At 42.2% G+C, this 20,289-nt stretch overlaps 1 pseudogene; it reads right to left on the bottom strand.

Annotated features, from left to right (window-relative positions):
• Positions 1 to 16,367: 16,367 nt before the first annotated feature.
• Positions 16,368 to 20,289, bottom strand: part of LOC124409119 — a 16,501-nt pseudogene continuing 12,579 nt past the window's right edge.

The raw sequence follows: 20,289 nt of genomic DNA, 5'->3' as shown, positions 1-20,289 counted from the left end.
CGACGTTTTTTGGTCGATGATACGTCGCGAGAATTTTATTACTCGAAAGTCGTTACGAGCGATTGAGTTAACCATTCGAACGTGACAGGCTATCACGAACTTCTAGTCAATCGTAATTGAATAAGAATATTTCTGGTTTTATGTATACCTGAAAAATTTCTCTAGGTACGTAATATCGCGTCAAAGAAGATAATCGTCGTTTGTTCTTTCCCGCTTTTACCACTCTTCGCGATGATCATTTCATTCTGTTTTTTTGCTATCAACGCGAGTGCGGTTTACGAGACTAAATCCCTGCCTTTGTATGTTTTATGTACTTTGAAAAGTTGCAAGGCTTTAAAGATCATAACGAGATGAAAGAAACTATCGAACGAAAAAATTTGGTCATTCTAGGTCGACAATCAAAGGAAAAAACGTCGATTCATTTATTCAATTTTCCATTGAATTTTCACCTAATAATTTTTTGGATTTCCTGACGTTGGAAAAAAATAAGACCAGATGTTTTTTGTCTATAAAAAATTATAATCTGTACGTATATAAAATCTATTCGTTAATTAATTTTCAGCAGCAGCAAAGAACCGGGCTCTACTAAGTCTTCCAAAACGAAAAACTTGTTTAGTTAATTCCATCAAAAAGCTCGAAATGTTTTAGTGAGAATCCAAAAGCAAGCTTGAAAAAAGTTTTATTACTTTTGGCTTGTGTGCTGTGGCTGTAACTGAAAATCGACCAAAAAATTAAATGAAAGATGCGACTTCTTCCCGGAAGAATACGTTGGATCACATTTCTTTTGTGCCTCTTACGGGAGATCAGAAAATAAAAAGTCGAAGCGTAGATGAAAAAGTGAATTAACGTTTCCAATACACAGTAAGTTCCGGGTCTAAAATTTGTGGGATTTTGAAATCCTGGCACGCACGATAAAATTTTATAACCTGATCGCTCGCCCACAATTTCAGGCATAATCGCCCACATATTCGTTCATCTTCTCGCAAAGATCGAAAGTAAACCTCGAAAGCAGGACAAGTTTCCCAAATTTTCATCAATTTTCTTTCCACAACAAAAGATCCCTCATCGAGAAAAAGCCACTCGTCCATCCCTCGAGTCTCGAGCACCCCAGCTCGCCGCATCCAGCGACGCAATAAAGCTACTCGGTGCCTTCGCACTCGCTCACTCGTCGACTGCTCGTCGACGCGACGCCGGCGTCGCGTCGCTCTTCGCAGGAACGGATGCCGCACCCGACCGCCGGCCGCGGGTCGCCCTCAAATCATCCCGGGTGTGAGGCGAATGAAGCTCGCCCGAGCGGAAGTAACGCGATAATGGTAGCCATGAATGCCATGAAAGCGTCGTTTCTCCGCTGGTCACCGTTCCTTTGATCTCCCGGCCCTGCAGCGGCATCACCTTGTTCAAATCTCACGCGAATTGTCATCCGTATCTGCGACACAAATACCCAAATACAGGAAATCTTGGTTTTCGGTTTTTCATCCCCTTTTTTACATTTTACATGGTTTCGTTTTCCCGACGATGTTGGAAATAGGCGAGGGTGGCGTAAAATGGACCTTGGAGTCTTGGAGTAATTACGATTTCCGAATAATTCATATTTAACAAAAATTTTAGGTTGTTGATTTTATCCCTTGTTATTTAAAAAATTCAGGGGGCCCACTTTGCCCCGAAATTTTTTTGAGATATTAAGAATTTTAAGGTGCTCACTTTGTCCATGACACACATTTTTGTGATTTTAACATTTAAATACTCATATCAACATTTAATTTGTAATTTTCAGTTTTTTTTTTCTACCTAGGAATACCTTCAAAAATGATTAAATCAACCCAAAACTTTAGTGAACATGCAGGGAAAATTTTGTTCTAACCGTGTGTACATAATATATAAGTAATCGGTTTTGATTTGGTAACGATCTGCACTAATTGTATTGGGTAGTTTAGTTTAAAAGAGAAGAAAGCGGAATGAACTATATATGTTACTATACCATGTATAATATTCAAAATTTGCCCCTTAACCTTAATAGATCGCACTTCAATATAATTGCATAAGGGTCACACGGGGTGAAATTCACTCCAAACATGAAATTTTGCTTAAAAAATGAGTTCCGAAAATCTAAAAAACATATCTAGGTATTGCTTGTAGGATCGCAGAAAAAGCGGTCATAGTTTTCCTAATCGAGAGTGATTGTCCATATATTGTAAAACATCGCCAAAGTTGAAGATAGTGCCAAAAAAGATTCTTTATTTCGCATGAAGAATGGAGTCAAGAGCCCATCTCTACAAATAAGAGACTCTGCGAGAAGTTTGAACATTTTTTGGGACGAATTTCACCCTGAGTGACCTATTACATCAGATTATTCGATAAACTTGAAAAATATAATTTTGGGAAAATAATTCATTAAGCAAATCGATAAAATAAATACTTTGCTTCATGCAGCATATGTGTAACCTATCGATTACTTTTACTCCGAAAATCCGTCGTCAGTATACGGTGTACTCGTAATAACGGAGTGATAGAAGTGGTAAAATGATTTTCTGGTCAATTATATTACCGAGATGATTAAGCCATTAGACGGAAGCATTAGCGCGACTTCTGAGTTATCGTCGTTGTCGTCGTCGTTGTCGTCGAGTCGATTTCCCCATCTTCGCGGGATTCCCGTGCTTCTAACCCACACATATCTAATGCAGATACGTACAAGGTACAAGAAAGTGTACAACGTCGACGTCACGAAACGCGAACTTTAATGCGAGCTGACGAAGTGGGAGAAGAAGAAGAGTGCCGTCGAACGCGTTCGCAGCTCGACTGGCAGACTCGGCGAGACGGCGACGACGATGACGACGAGAACGACGTCGACCACGACGACGTCGTACCCGCTACATTAAGCACTTCACGGCAATTTACGAAACATTTGCGAGAGAGCAGCAGATACGCCGTTGATGGGAAGGAGGACAGATAGACGGGCATGTAGCTGTATATACATTATACCTACACAGACAGACACATGCCCGCGTATACGTGTAACGGCCACGTACTCTATACATAAGGGGCTAAAGGGGAGATGAGCCTGCAGGAGCCGGAGCTGAAGCTGGAGAGGAAGAACTCCCGAGTGGATGTGACCGACTGCCAGAAATGTTGGGCCAAGGAAAGGATTTCTTTTTTTTTTTTTTTCCTTTTTTTTCTTCTTTTTTCTTTCCTTTTCCTTTTTATTTCACAATTCTCGAGCAGCGCGAAATGGGGTTGAACAATTTAAAGGCGACGAATTCATCGTCGCTGTCAAATTTTGCTCAGAATTTTCCATCTCCCCCTCCTCTCCTTATGTACTTTTTGTATTATTATTTTACCTTTCACTCATTGCACGTTGCCTTTCAACTTCACCACGTGCAATATGCACGGCCTTCATCTTCGTCGAATTTTGGTACTCTGGTGTAGTTTTGTGCTGTCTTATATTTCTCAACGTGATCAGAATTACCGAGCAGTACGCGTACCTACTCGCACTGTCGTGGTTCTATCTTGCCAATTTTATACGAGAAGAGGACGGAGAGAGAAAACATTTGTCCTTGAATTCCGCGAGGATTCAAATGTCGACGTTAGTTTTCTGCAACAATTTCAACCACTACGAATTACTAAGGTTTGACAGATCGATTATAAATATGACACACTGTCAACTTTGCGCAGCACCCCATAATTTCTCAGCACTTGTCATTCACGCCAACCAGAATCAAGAGCATTGTTTCGGACAGTCACTCCAACAGTGCACATTGCAGCAGCACTTAGAACTGAGGTAGGTTCACGGGAGCTCAATCACTTGATCGATCGATCGATCGATGAAACTGGATGCATAAGAATAAAAGAAACCGAGCTGTTCCACACGGTAAGCCGTAGTACCTAATTGCAGGAATCAAGCGCAGCGTCAAAACGACCGGGAACATTTATGCCCAATTAACTACCGATTCGGCAACCGCGATCTACGAGTCTTCAAAACTTCCGGATCCGAATTCTGTGACGTAAAACCAATCGATCGTTTACCACGTATCTAATCGTGACATTGACTAGCTTGTGTCATTGTTTTGCGGTTAGTCGCCCGTCACGCCGAGAATTCGTCACACTCAAGCGTCCATTAGGGTTGCTACTTTCACGTGGGACTTATTCTAGCCCTTTGTCTGCACCATGCGGACATTAGGCGCGTGTTCTTGACTTCTGTTTTGACAATTGACTCCCACCAATTTGCAGTCGAAGATCACTATCGCTTAAGGGTGTGACAGAGATCCGCCATCGAGATAGTCCTGCAGGTTCTGGACCTTTATTAATCCCAACCCTCGTCGGTCCGGACCGGTCGGCTGTTCGTTAAATGCATCAGCAGAAACCAAAAGTCTTCCATCCTTTGACCGCGTCTTCTCGTTTTTCCCGAACGGTTTTGCTTGCTCTTAGCATGAATCGAGAGTCGTTTTCGTGGGTTCGGTGGTTCTGTAAATCGCTTTCGTTTAGTGAAGTAGCAGATTTTTCACCACGTCAACCTTGCACCGAATCGTCGCTGACAATGTGCTCCTACACCAACGGCACCTTAACGAACGACTATCCCCGCAACGAAGTGTTTTGCTCATAATCTATTACAAAATCCGTTGGGACATAAGCAGTAAGAAAAAAGTGGAGCGAACATTGTAAGTGTTAGGATAGGTATCCGAGGACTGGGGACTGACACAATTGCTGAATGCGGGTATAGCTGGAGTTAAAACGCTGGTAGGGGAATAAATTCAGCCGTAAAACGGCAATCGCGAGCGTGTAAGAAGAAGTGGAAACCTGCAGGTATAGTAGGTATAATGAGTAGGTGTAATGGACGCATTACGGATATACCAGCCGAACAGCAAACGCACGAAACACACCGCGGATTACGAAATGACTACCATAAATTTCCCATTCGTCGTAATTGGGTGCTCGTCGATGTGTTGATTCGATTCTCTCTCTACCTCCGCCTGCAACTTATCCGGACTCCGGAGACGACCGGCACTCCAAAAGGAAACGCTGGACTTGACGTGGTGCGCGGATGGCCGCGTATAACGCGCCTAATTAAACGGACATCCACATCCACATCCGTAAAGTCCGCCAACGGGCGAGCAGAGGACAACTCGCGAGACACGGAATGTTTATTACTGCTTACAATATTTCTCCTTGCAGCGAAGGAGGATGGGCTTGGCTGACAAAGTGACAGGACTATGTCAAATGTTCCACGCTTCCCTGACTTCTTGCCTCTCGTGTTCCATGTTCCACGCCTCACGTCCCGTCGCCGCGCCACCGCGTCGTTGAGGGACCTCCGGATACCCTGCAGGCTACTTGCGCACCGTCACTCTTTCTATGCTCTATCGCATTGCGCCCCAACCTCGTCGTCGTCGCGTCGTCGCAGACACTCTTTCACACGGACCAAGCCCATATGGAAAATAGACCTCTTCACCTCCGACCTAAAAGCCCTCGGACGAGGCCCCGAATGTCTCATCGCATTATATTCTCGTGATTTCCATTTCCTGCTCGACAATGGGATTTAGGATCCAGAAATTTCACAGATTTAAATCCGTGGTTGGAATACCTTCAAGGTTACGCTCGGAGCAAGGACAGAAAGATGACACTAGACTTGCAAAAAATCAATACGAATTACGTTTTTTCTCCTCTACGGAGACACCGAGGGTGGATGCGGAGCTTAGAACAGCTTATGCGAAAGAAGAAAACACTTTGCCGAGAAAACTGTTCGCCTATTGCGTGCTTCACTCCGGTTAGTATTTATCAGCGTATACCTAAACTTGTACACCCTATAGGTATTAGTTCACTTAACAAATTGCCTGGTCCAAGCCGTCGCAAGTTGGTACCACCGTTGAATTTCTTCCGTGGCTTCATCACAGTCATCGAATGATGATGAATTACTCCGTGTGCAGAAATCGCCTAAATGGACGTCCATCTCGCGCTGCGAACGTGAACTTTGGCAGGGGTTATAAACCCGTTACCCGATGCAATTTGTCACGGTTCGTTTCCGCCTCGACGTAGCTCGGAGTTTTCGAATCTGCAGGAATACATTCAATCGACCGAGGAATGCTCCTTCTTTATTTCTTCGTGCCACTCCCGCATCAACCTTTAACCGTCCTTTTCCCTCTATCCAACAGCGCGTAATTAGCCGTAGTGGAAATCGCGCCGAGTCTACTACCGGTATACAGACACACCCTTCCAATTACACTTCAAGTCGGAACGAGCTTTCATCCCGACAATGAGGTATCTCAGATCTGCGGGAAGATCAGTTGTTCCTGATTCGTGACGAGCCACCGCTTCTTCCCGATTGCTTCCTCAGTCATTTCGGAGTTCAGAACAACTCAGGGCAAAAAATTTCTACCCCGCGTGGGTCAGACCACTAATTTTTCCTTTCGGGATACCTCGCCACGGATTCAAGGTCAATGGAAGTGCGGTGCAATCTCTCTCTCTCTTTTTCTCTCTCTCTCTCCCTGGGATTCCGGGACCCCAGAGACGCGCTCTGATCTCACGTGGTGTGCCGTGTCACCGGAGGTGGTCCCGATGATGGATATCCCCTTTGGACGGGCGTCAGGTAGCCAGGTAGCCGGTGCTGCTCTGCAGGGGGCGATTCTCTCTGCCGACGCAATTCACAGAACACAATGAGAGGGCGCCATGGTGCGCACCATGCTCTTGCTCGCTCGTTTGCAGACGCCGCGTTTGCCATGCACTCGGGGTCAACGGATCCCCGACGCTGCACAAATGGATTACGGATGTAAAATAATACCCTTCGTGATCGGGCCAACAGCTGATTACCACATTGCTGACAAATGGAATCGCGCTACCCGGATTATTCCGCCGGCATCGGTCTCACACCCTACACTCTGCAGTTGGTATGATGTCCGCGATCTTTTCTTGATGCAGCACTATGGACTCCATTCGAATTCTTCAACCCCTTTCGTTGCAGTTTGTAGAAACTGACAATCGGACAGACCGAAAGACCATTTCAGGGTATCAGAGCCTTGTTTCCGCCGTGGAATGAGGATTATAATGGTCGCGGTGTGCGGCCGTGGCGTAGATCGAAAAATGTAAACAGTCGAAGGTTGAAGTTTTTGCAGACATTAGCGTACCTGCTGGCGAATTGCGTAAGTTTGTTTAATTTTTGTCGGGGTATGTATACCTGATGTGTACCCACGTGTTCAGAGACTGTGCCGAAGCTCGATGGGGGACCAATGAATGAACACGCCTCGGTGACCCGAGCATCAGACGAAAACAAAAAAATAACACATTTCGTACACTAATGACAAATATCCTTTTATTTTTTACTCCTCGTACGAGATGACACGCAAATGTACACTTAACTGCTGCTCTGTGTGTGTGTGTGTTTGTGTGTGTATAAAATAGAACACCACGATCAGAGCCGAGCTCTGTGTGTCACTAATTGTAAGTTGCAACCGAAATAATCGGACTGTAATTTCCAGCCACTTTCTATTTCTATACCTGTGAAGGATAAATCTTTTCGCTGTGGATTTTTTGAAGAGCTGTTGTTTCAGAAAAATGTTCGGTTAGAAGCAGAGGTCGATTTTTTTTTCTTTTTTTTTTTCACATTTTAATTAAGTTTCCAAAATCAGCCGGCAAGTAATATATTTATTTTGCACTTACCAGTGAAATCGTTTCGTTTATGCTTATCAAATGTAGCCAAAGCCAACTAATTTTTATAACCGGATATCACACGTGAATGCGATACATTGACCTCGTACTGCTTGATTTGTTAATTGGCATTTAAATGCAGATACAACGAGCAACAAACGAGGGGTCGATATTATCGAACAATCGATCGGAACTGAGGAAATCGGCAACTCGGTTTGCTGATACGCTCTCGTCCTTCTTCTGCATTGTCAAATTTCAGTATGTATTATGTATTCTATAGAAAGGCAGAACCCGCCTTGATTCTTCCACATACTGAAGTTGTAATGAAAAAAAAAAAGTAATAAGTAAATAACGAACCGGTGGCACAATACGATTGTATGTACGCAAGTACGTGTCTTACACATGCCGTGTTGACCAGCTTATTCCACGCGATCTTCGCAGTCCCTGTACTTATTATACATTGTAGGAAATAATTTATGCCTATAGATTGAAGGTCTGTATTTTCCCAGACTGTAGGTATAATTTCAACACTTTGAAACAACATTGGAGAGTTCTTTTCTCGAAATGGTTTTAAACTTTGGAAATTTGGGGTGGAACTGTCTTCAAATTTTCTTGAACGCAGATCGGTGAATTTTTTTATTCCAGCCGAAGACAAATTTTGAATTATCGTTGCTATCGGATGCTTTCATCTTTGAGTTTCTCTTCCTTCTTACAGGTTTCGTGAATGTGAATCTTTCAAGCTTGACTTTTTCGCTCCTGGTGTTACCGCAACTTTCTATACCCACTGGATAGTGCAACTAACGGTAAAACACTACCTATATTATTGTTTCCTGGACGGGAAAAATTTACAATGTTAAAGCTGACCGGCTGAGCTAGCCGTTTAACCTGCAGAAACGAATCAGGCTCTGCGGGAACCCGGAGAAATTTCGTTTTCATTTCGCTCTACTGGTTGCTCGAAACATCTCAGAGCTCGATGAAATCCTATAAAAACAGTGTATTTTCGTATTTAAAGACTTCTAAATTGTAAATGTATTTTCGCGACTTCCTGATGATCCAATCAGTTCCAGCCTTCAGTGGACTGAATTAAAAAGTCCTAAATCTTGGGGTGCCATTGACCTCTTTTCGCCAACTTGACAAAGAAATTTTTAACAAAACCAAAAGTTATTCCGAAACAAAGTACGATTCCGAAGCGTGCAGTGTACTCGGACATGTTCCTCAACCAAATTCGAAACTGGTCCGAAGACACCCGAAGCCACCAGACTTACACCGAAGCTGCATAATGGTGGAAATTCTCCCTTTAAATAATTACAGTCGGGCTACATCGACACCAATCTAAGTCCCAGTCGACTTCTGTGACCTATACAGTGCCTCGATAAAATTCCACCGCCAAACAAGTCGAGCCGTTATTCGTCCCCGAGGTCCGTCACCTTCGAAAATGCGCAAAAATGACGAGCCCGCCCCCGACGATCGATCACTCCTGTCTCCCCGACGACGTTCCCCGCACCTCTCGGCTTCGCCGATTCATCCACGTCTTTCGCCATCGAAATACAAACCAACACGGCAAAATACCAGGCGAGTAGGTATATCGCGGGCTGAGGTGCGGCAGGACACCAACAGGGTGCAGGGGGGCAGTGAAAGAAACGGAGCACGCCACGCCACGCCGGACGGCCGAGGAGTTGACCGGTCGGCGATCGGTCGTCCCTTTGATGTGGCCGCCTGCGGTCCCGCCGCAGCAGCATCTCCGGACTCGTTCGCCACCCCGAATGCCTCCCCTCGGCACCGTCGCGATGCTGGGTCTTCGTTACACGGGACTTTGTTCGAGGATTTATCTCGGTGCCGGGTGCTTCGCTGCCCCCCCTCCCCTCCCCCCCTCGACACGATATTGTAGGTACAGGCTACGTGCAGTCGTCGGTACTCGCGTATCGCGGTTCCGCGGTTGTCCTGCTGCTGAAACGACCCGGAGAACATCGCGAATACCGCCGGGTAAGAATGTCGAGTAAATGGATCTCCTCGCCGGCGGGGAATCCCCGGGCACCGCAGCGTTTTTCTTTTTCTTTTTCGTTTTCGTTTTTTTTTTTTCATTTTCTTTTCATTTTAGTTCCTTCTTAGTTGATTTGTTTTTTGGTTTGGCCTGTTTGGGTGAGCGAAAATTGATACTTATTTTTATCGTCTGACGATGTAGTTACACTTTGAGTATGCAGCAAATTTTTATATTCGTTAACTGGGAATATCTACTCGAAAATACAAATACAGAAGGTAATGGAATTCGAAACGAAAGCTTATTGTTGAATCTGCGTTGACGCTTCTTTTCATACCGCGACGTGATAGTCTTACGATAATCTACAGTATTTGATTTGTTTTTTTTTATTTTCACATCTATAAGACGGTTTATATTATTCAGAACAGCTTTTCCTCCAAAATTAATGTAAATAAAACAGGTTTTATTTTTGTTGTATTTCCCTGTCCTCAATTCAATATTGCCGCATGTTAACCATAATGAATATCGGTTCGATGTTGTAAAATTAGATATTTAACAATGTCTACTTGTTGGAAAAAAGTGTTACAGTTAATTTGTAGTAATAGTCTTCTCAGTCGAAATGAGTCATCGTACAGAAAAAATCTACTAGATTCTCTATTCAGAAGCGATTTAAATGCAGAGGCGATAACTAACGTCTATCTCCTCTTATAATTACAGGATTTTCTCTTTTCGTATTTTTAAGCGATCTTCGTCGCTCACAAATATGATAATTTTATAAATACTCAATATACAAATATCTAGAGATAAATTTGATTTATAGTACCGTTTTTCAGCCAAACAACTTCCTTAACAAACGAACTTTCTTCTCCTTAGTTGCAGCATTGCGCACCCACTCAGGTCTTCACACTCTTGTTGTTAACTACGAGTGTACTGTAATTACACGGACATTAATCTCGTGTAGGTGCGTACTAGGCAGGAACGAAGATCTGTCCCTATCGCGTTATCTCGGTTTTAGAAAATTTTGTCAAACCAGCAATTAGACAGCGCATAAATTGCCTTGTTTTCTTTCTTCTGGGTGTAATTATGGTCAAGGTTTAACAATTCCTGATCACATAAGGGTAACCGCTGTTATTACACAAACGTTTCGAATACGTTATAAGATAATCATACATGCATCCGTGTTTTTGTCTTGAAATGGTTTGAAAATTAACCAAAAAATAGGATACATGAATTTCGCTAATAGCATTGAAACGCATTTTGATGGAAATTTCGCAATTCCGTAATATCGCTGAAGTACCGATAAAACTAGTTTAAAAAAAACTTTTTTCTAAACATTTTATGCCATACCTTGAATTATGTAATACGATTACAACGTGTTATATCCTATTTTATAGAATTAGAATTGGATGAATGGTCGGGAATTATCCCGCAGCATCGATGGATTCAGAGCTCATCACTATCGATGCTGCTGCTGCTGCTGCTGCTGCTGCTGCTGCTGCGGCTCGAGGTTTGCATCAAGTGACCCAGATTCCTCAACTGCGACCGCGTGTCGAACCTTTGTCCGTAGACGTGCGCTCTACATAATGACGGTTTTGTTGTTGCACTGCAGTAGGTGAAACGGCTATATCAACGTGCAGCTACGTCAGTTGTGTATACTATCTATATGTGTATGGTATGTATATACGTTAGTCTATGTATATTGTATACCCTGATATACCCATCGCATTGTACAAACCACGTATTCTCAGTTGATCCTGGACCGTTGGCTACGCTAACAATGTATCGCCGTTCATCGATCGTTGGTCTGACCGCAGATCCATGCGCAAACCGGCAAATGACGTTTCGCGCAAAAACTCAGCGAGGATAATACGCTGAGTGCTGATCGAACGATTTTATGAAAAATCGGGATCAGACTGCAAAGATTTTTGCCGATTCGCCTAAAACTGGTAGAACTTTCGCATGAATTAAGATCTCACTTTCTCCTGCTTTCAGTAGCGCTTCTGATTATTGCTAGTCCGAATTCTTTTAGGCAATTATTTTTCTAATCATCTATTTTATAATTCATATCAAAAGGCAGCTGTACAAAAGTCGTATTGAGATATAACTTTGGGTTCGTATTATACGATGCATGCAATATCTAATTGAAAAAAAATGCGTTCAAACAGTTTTGCCACCGTGAGAAGAAACCTTGGTTACGAACAGCAATCAACATCCGGTTTAGAATTGATGAATCCCTGTCCGTTAAACTCTGATTCGTTTCGAGAACAATTGATCACAGAAATTTTTTACACGGACATGAGAAAAAAAAAAAAATAATTTTACTATCGGAAAGAGATTTTTTTCCGATATTTTTTACTGATACAGTTCAATTCCTGGAGGATATTAGAGCCGCGGGAATCCAAATTCGAGGTGAAAGATGCAGGGAATAATTGAGAGAGCAGTTTTTCCTGTTTCAAACCACGATTCGTACTGTTAGAGCCATCTGCTGGCTCAGGCTGCAGGTATTCGGTAAACTTGCAGGTGATTTTCACAAACGATGCTACCCTCTCTGAGTGTGCTTTGGAGTCAGCTTCGTTTGAATCGCGTTACGCGTTGTCTCGTTATGAAGAGAAGAGAAAAAGGAGAAGAAGAAAAAAGTCGGTGAAAAGCAAAATAATTTAAGAATAATTTTTGAGAAAGTTATAATTTCTCACCTTATACGCGCAACCCCCGAAAATATTTTCAACCAGGCAATTACTTCGGAGCGAATGGCCACGCGCATGGCTGGTTATTCTGGAGATAAAATATTCACGCGTCGAAAACCATTAGGATAATTCGTATAATTCGTACTCTGTCAATCTGCTGGTGAACTAATTTATGACGATGTGACGTGATCTAGACCAATTATCGCAGGTAGGTGGCTGGCTTATAGAAGCCGCTTGACGATTTGTAATCGTGAAAATGAGCTCGGTACTTGCGAGTTTACGGAACGTATATACACAGGCATAAGGCTTGATGATTAAAATGTACTGGAGTAACGATAATCATTTCGATAAACGGTTTTTTTTTTTTTATTTCTTTTTTCATTTTACCAAACGTCATAGGTATACGTGGACACGTTGCCGGCGGTGTAGAATGAAAATGTATTTCTCATTAGCCTAATTTTACGCGTTTTGTCGGCACACGAATTCTCGTCGAGTGGGAAAATAGTTACACATAATGATTTATTCAGGTTAATTATATACATCGAGTGTTGCGCCCGTTCGAATTGTTCGACTCTCAAATTGAGCTGTAGATTGACGCAAGGACGAAACCGGCGTCAAACTTGACGAGTATTTCGGACTTGCGGCGATTAAACGTTGAACAAGTCGGCGTTTACCGAAAATGAAGAAAAAGATTAGAGAAAGTAAACACCGGAAGGAGATGATGAACGCCTATCCTTTCACGAAACAAAATCGCTCCCGTGTATCAGACTCGCTGATAGAAGTAGTGGAAGTGTGAGGGAATTACGGAGTCCTATAAGCTTTAATGTGTAACAGGCTTAACAATGTGTGCATATAGCGCTCAATTTTACGACGATTAACTCTTAATGATAGCCTTGCCCGGTAATTTATTGTTAATTATTCCCTCGCGCGAATATCGTTGTAATCGAGCCCGTCAGGTGTCGCGGCCTAAGTGGACACCTAATTGAAATATTAAATCCCTTTCGCGACTTGAGCTGCTCTCAGGCCTGTAATTGAATTCGCTCACCGGCTAAAAGCGCCGCTTTTCATTATAGCGCCAACTTTTGACGAGCTAATAACATCGAGACTCGTGTTCGAAATTCCTACTCAAATATTTCTGATTCGAAGCTAATCCTTCAACGACAGAATAAAACGCGAACATTTTTGCATACGAATATACGACGATTTTTGAATTTATGCTTGATTTAAATGACTTTAAGTATTCCCAAATTAATATTTTGTCACTTTGGTCGGACCCCAAAAGATTCGCATTATCTGCGAAGTTCGAAGCTGGGCGGTTAAAGGACGGAAAGTTGAACGCTGCTCCATCTACGTTTCTCGCTGGCAACGCACAAGCACCAAGCGCTTATCGACTCGATCCTTCGGCATCGATCAGGCAGAGTTCCTCGGGTCGGTAAAAACGCAGAGTGACGCGTAGCGATTTCATTCCACTCTGCAGCACTGACTGCGAGTAGCCGGTTTCAAATCGTCGCACTGTAGGAATGGTAAAATTAGAGAAAATAGGGACAGGTTTTTTCGTATTAAGATTTCCGAAAATTCTTCATCAAATTGAAACTCAAAAATTACGAGATATGTTGTAAAATACGCTCTTGGTGTGAATGGCAAAAACTTTGCCGTATAAAACTATATCGCTGCTTTCCAAATGTTCTTAAAAATTATTGAAATTTTTGTAGAAGATACGCTAATGATGTTTTATAATTTCGACTCCAAATATAATCGGAGGAGTTCTGATTTTTACCTGCAACTTTTTTGAAAATATCAAAGCTTACACTTTTGATAGGAATCGTGTTAATTTTCGATTCGGTGTCCTTTTCCATTCAATTTTATAATCGTCTTCCTCTGCGAGTAACGATTCTAACCAGTCATGCACGTTCTTCGATTTTAGAATCAACCTGTAAAGAATTCTGAACCATTTGACTATTCGATCTCATAATAAATTCGATACAACATTATGTAATGTTTGTCAATCTTTCAATTAATAATACAATTTGAGCTACAATTTCGTCTGATCAAATCCAGCCTACAGCATCCGTCGATTATGCACAATTTTTGCCGTTTTCAGCCTATCGGTCTTCCGCTGCAAGCTTCTTTGTGTAGAGATTCCTTGAGATATTTTCTTCTGAGTTCACCTCTGATTCTCTTGCACAATAATAAACAAAGAGACATGTTGAATGAAAAATAAAAAATAAATTTGTTGGTTTACATGCACAATAGTTCAAACATATACAAATAAGGATGCAATTCCGCTCCTTTCATTTCCCAGCAATTGACACATTTGCATCATGAATACGGCATAATACGCGACCCCGATTGCTTTAAGTCTTGCCCTTGTCGGTGTCGAATCTAACGAATTAGATGGCCCAAGTGTCTGAAATGAGAAACAGGGCTTGACATCACTATTCTGCACACAATTCTAAATAAAAAAACTCCAAAGCATTTTCATTTGGTGCAGAAATAAAAAAACTGAATGAATACTATAAATTTCGTATCGCGATATCGTAGAATCCGTGCCATTGCTTTATTTCTGTTTCAAATGAAAATGCATTGGAGATTTTTAGTTCAGAACTGTGTATAGAACGCGGCTGTTAAGCCTTTTTCGCGTTTGAAATATATGGACTTTAATATTTGGAGATAAATACTTGGGTCAACATCGAAATCGACTAGGTCACTCCCTTAATTCGAATATTCGCACATACAAGCGAATGGACATCACTGCTGAGACATCACGGAATACATGCAGCCCATGATGTAGGCAGTTACATCGTTGCCTACGAATCAAATTGAATATAGTGGATTCAATTTCTTGTCTCAAATCGTGACTCGTCTATCGCGAGATTTCTGCGCCCGTTCTCAAACACGAATGTGCACAACGACCAATCGGACCTATCCATAAAGGGCATCTGCATCAAGGGACACACCCACGCTGGAAGTGCATACGATATCCAGATGCACACGCTGCGCAATGGAAAGCCAGGAATAGACGATAGGAACTCGACGCAAGGCGAGGCGAGGCGACGCCCGGCTGAAAGCCCCTTCGACGATGGAAGGGTGTTTGGACCCTCGGGCTCTCTCTTTTTCCTCGACCAATCACCTCCTCGCGTGGGTGTTCTACCTCACTGCGGCACACTCGCCTCGTCCTAGGCATATGCTTGTTCACCCTCTGTTTGACTCCGCGTGGGTGTGACTGCCAGAGCTGCATCTAGGTATGCACTGTCCTCCAAAATGGAGTCCACATCGGTAAAATTCACCTTACCTGTACTCCGGGCTGCTGTGCGATGGATGGAAGTATGAAATGGCGTAAAATCGTGAGGAAACTTGACTGCGTCTTGTAGAAATGTCCCTGAAGTTCAGCGATGCTCAGGAGAAGTAATTACCCGTCGGCAAATGAGTCAGCGTTTTGGTAGAGACGAATACTCGCAATTCTTTTACGTTCGGAAGTAATATAAGGGATTGTTCTTACTGCGAAATAGTGAAGAAAAGTGTCGAGTATTTATTGGGCTAAATTTAAACAATGAATCACACTTGATTAGACGAAAAATGTTTCGCCAATTGCATCAAACTTAATTCTACGATATAGTAAATTTAGGGTTTAAATGCTGCTTGAAACGTTCATGCAAACTGAAAAATGAAATGATCAAAACTGGGATCGTGGAAGACTTCTATGTGTTGGACGAAACTCGAAGGAATTGACCTGTCAAAACGTACGATGTCAAATCTACAAGTCACTGACAAGATGCAACACTTCTTATTGACACACGAGTATAATACTAACATAAAATTGCAACATAGCTGGAGGTATTTAATTACCGAAATGCATGTTCTTCGTATACTCTTTTATTGTATTTTTATCTCCAATAGTCATGCAGAGTACATTATTAAACGATAAACATTATAATACCTGCGGAGATATGTAATTACTAAACCGTAAAATATATTTTTATAGGTTTTGTCGTCAGTCTCGACTTTGGATAGTGCATAACATAACGGATAACGACCACGACTTTGACGTCACATCGCAGCTGGACCAATCAGAAATCTTTTACGAATTAACGTATAATAATCTTCTACAGTAGCTATAAGAAAAAGGAAAGGCTTAATTCACGCGTCTTGTGCATAATAGGTGTGATACGTACAACTAGATTAGTTATTCCATTAGAAGCCATAAATCTCATCACTTTTCTACCGTAGCGGAGAACTGGGATACATATGTACACTAGTAATGATCTCGAAGAATTTTTATTTTCTCTTCAACACTCGTACACAAGTGATTATTTATCAAGAGTAAACGAGGCTTAACACGAGGTCTTTCAGGATATAAGTATACCCATATAAGACAAACATCGGATCTACAGCTTTAATCATTATTCTTTCATCTCGAGTGTGTAATAATAAACGGTGTAAGTATATTCCACGTAAAACGAGTTCACTTCTGCCTATTTAGCTATGAGTTCACGGTGTGGTTCTGTTGGTCGTGTAAGTGATAGTTGTCAAATCAGCTGGACTCCCGGACGTCTTCAAGATATTCCGGGTGGTCCGATTGACAGCGGTACGATCTCCTACCGATTCCCGCCTCGCTATCAATGCTTCGTAATTTTCTTTGCAGATACCTGAAACAAAATAACGATACACAAATTATTCATTTCATCAGGGATACATTCAACGTCGAGAATCCCGTTGCAACGGGAAGTTAGAGTGATTCTGTTTTCTCCTCGCATTTTACCATGATAATAAATTCATTCGGCAACTAGTTTAGATATTTTTGAAAATATGAAGAATAACTGTGATTAAGACTCGTATTATTAGCTTTGCTCAACAATGTTTACAGGCGCGTTACATGAGCACCTTCATTAAACTATCTGAAAGCAAAAAAATTATTGAGCAAAAGCGTCTAACATGGCCTGACATATGCTTCCTGAATTCACAACTTTCCAATCTGATAGGCAATCAGCATGTGTTGAGAGAAATGCGGTTTTAACCCAAGGAACGACATGCTTATTATACCTGGTACAGAAAATTCTTGATGCAATCATTTCACCAGATAATATAATTCGAATTCACCGTGCTGATAGTCCAAAGTGTTGAGATTCGTGAAAAAATACATGATCAAATCAATGGCTGCGTAATGTAAAATCAGGTGTGAATTATAATTGGAATACAAAGAACAACATTTTGATTGTGGCATAACCTGTGACGTCATCGTACGTGTGACGTTCTACCTGCGGAACAACGAATTTTGGAAACTAATTTCGCGGATAAAAACTACAGTAAAACAACTGAAAAAAGAAAGAAATAAATTAATGGCTGCCTTGTATTGGCCAAACAGGTTGTCCGAAAACTATACACATACGATACAACGTGCATTCGCACTGAATCGTGTGTGTGCGTGAGTGCAATGTATGTGAGGGATCCGAAAAGATGGATAGACTCGTAAATCTGTCGGACGAATAATATTTATAATCGGAAGGATTTTTTGTTTTCCTCTCTTTTTACCACGATTTTAAGATTAATGTCGATGCTCGTTTTATGTGTATTGAAAATGTCAAGAGGACAGGTTCGCATTAATGCCTCCGCGTTGGATTTGCCTCCGGCGAAAGTCGCGCATGCGGGCGAGATTCAGAGTGATTTTAGCCAAATCGTACCAGATTTCCTCTCGTCCAGAATCTGAAAGTTTTATTTTTAACGATTGGAGATTGGAAATAATCTTGGATATGAAGGTCATATACGAAACAGTGAATTTGTTAATTAACGTTTTGGCCCGAGTGGAGTTCCTCCTCAGAACTATTCTTTTATTTGACATCTGTCGCAAGAAATATGAGAAATAGAACAAATTATAAAGCTATATACAACTGAATATTAGCAGAAAACAAGGTAGATACAGAGGAAATGCAAAAGCCATGCTTTGAAGTAACCTTAAATTTTTTTTATCTTGTTACATGTGTTTAGATTTAAAAAAATTTTCACGGACGGAGTAACGAAGACATGGAACAACATTTTTTTAACGTCCGTAGAACGTCGTTCGATTTTGCCTACATCGCGACGAATCTTCACGCATCACTTGGCCGGTTATCAACTCTCGCGAGATCTCCGATAATCTTTCAATTTCCTGTACGTGAGCACATAAATCAAGATGCAATTATAACTGATTCGACCCGCTTTCGCGGTGGCGTAAACCTACCGCATGTGTATATTGAAATCCGTATTTAGAATAGGTATCGTTGACCGAAACGCGACGACATGAACCGAGATCGGATTGAAAATCGGCTCAATCACCTGCCGTAAACTATGAAACGATCGTTTTGATGAATAAAGTGTCTGCTCGGTGAGGACAGCGTATTATTATCGATAATACTGGTAAACTATCGCCTCCGCTACCGAGCTTTCTGCATGAGCTTATTAAGTACCCCGTAAAATCAATGTTTAATAACTTAACGTGCAGAGCTGACAAGACCCGGAGTTCTTTTGAGCCGGACATCAACCCTTGGATGAACAATCAAGTCGTCGCGTCGATCGATCAACGAATGAATCTCTATTGATTTTGCTTCGGGATGTGCGTTTCGCCGAAGCAAATGAAGACTGCAGCAGCGCCGTTTGGAGTTAAGGTCGTTTTGTTTCGGTCCTTCAACGGGCATAGCCAGGCATTATCGACAAATTGCTCCCTTCGTCTCCCGGAGCGCACCAGGGATCTCTCCGAGTAACTGACACTCGGGAATTAACCGATTGCCCGATGGTAATTAAGCCCTGTATAAACCCCTTCGTGAGTTCCCATGCTGTGGATGGCCGGAACGTCGTGTGTAACCATGGAAGAAGACGACCCGCAACGTACCTTCGTCATCCCCAGCGGTGGTACCGCGGATCGTGGGACCTGCCGCAGCAGCACCGTGGAGGAAAAGAACCCTGCAGCCACAGCATCGGCAGAGAAAACCGTCGGGGAAGAAGAAGAAGAAGAAGAAGAAGAAGAAGAAGAAGAAGAAGAAGAAGAAGAAGAAGAAGAAGAAGAGGAAGAGGAGAGGAGCGGAGAAGGAAGAAGGAGAAGGAGAGGAAGAATGCTTGTGTAGAACTGGGAACGGGACGCGATATTTACGAGAAGGGCTGGTGCGGTATTTCTTTCTCTCGCTCCGTCCACCGCACGCTTTCCGAACCCCTCGCTCGGCGTCTTCGTCTTCGTCTTTCGGGCTGAGCTTAACCATGACGCGTAATTGTACCGCCGAGGCACCTCTGATTTATTGGGTTATTACCTGCACAATCCCCCGCAAGAACGAAACGAAAGACAAAAACAACAACAACATGAAATAAAAAATAAAAAGAACCAAATTCTTACCACGGTCAGTATAACGAACTCTTGCAGTCATCCGACCGAATGAATCGGTCCAAGTTCGTTCCTTCGAATCAAGCATAACATCCATGGGCAACTACAAGATTAAAAATACAACAACTAAAAATCTCTATGCCTTGATATGACAAGTTGTTTCACATCCATGAATTGGACCACGTTTAATAGCAATTAGTACCATTTGCGCTGAATCCTTTTGTCAGACAGATCCTTATGGGGGGAATGGTTTTATTTAGACTGACCGGAATGGTCTTACGTAATTCCAAAGAGATAGTCAGAGTTTTAGAATCGCAATCAGCACATGGAACATGGAACTATTCGACATTTTAGTTTTGTGTGGCAATAATTGGCTATTGAGCGATAATTCCATGTAAGATTTTTGTAATCGGATCATGGTCATTTGATCTAGCACTGATTAAATTCTGAACTCCATTCAACAGCAGTTTGTGACTCCAGACATGTGATTTCACGACTAAGATGGAAATTAGTCGTGGCATGAACAGTGCGGTTTTGGTAGTTTGAATCTACGTCGTCGGTGTTACGGTGTCCGGCAGTATCCCAAATTGCTGTTTTTATCTCTTAACCAAGTAATTTCACACGTCTCATCCTGTCTCTCTATATTTCACATC

This window comes from Diprion similis, chromosome 8, assembly GCF_021155765.1.
Source record: "Diprion similis isolate iyDipSimi1 chromosome 8, iyDipSimi1.1, whole genome shotgun sequence".
Taxonomy (NCBI): domain Eukaryota; kingdom Metazoa; phylum Arthropoda; class Insecta; order Hymenoptera; family Diprionidae; genus Diprion; species Diprion similis.
The sequence above is the reverse complement of the archived record's forward strand: the minus strand, read 5'-3'. Positions and strand labels throughout refer to the sequence as shown.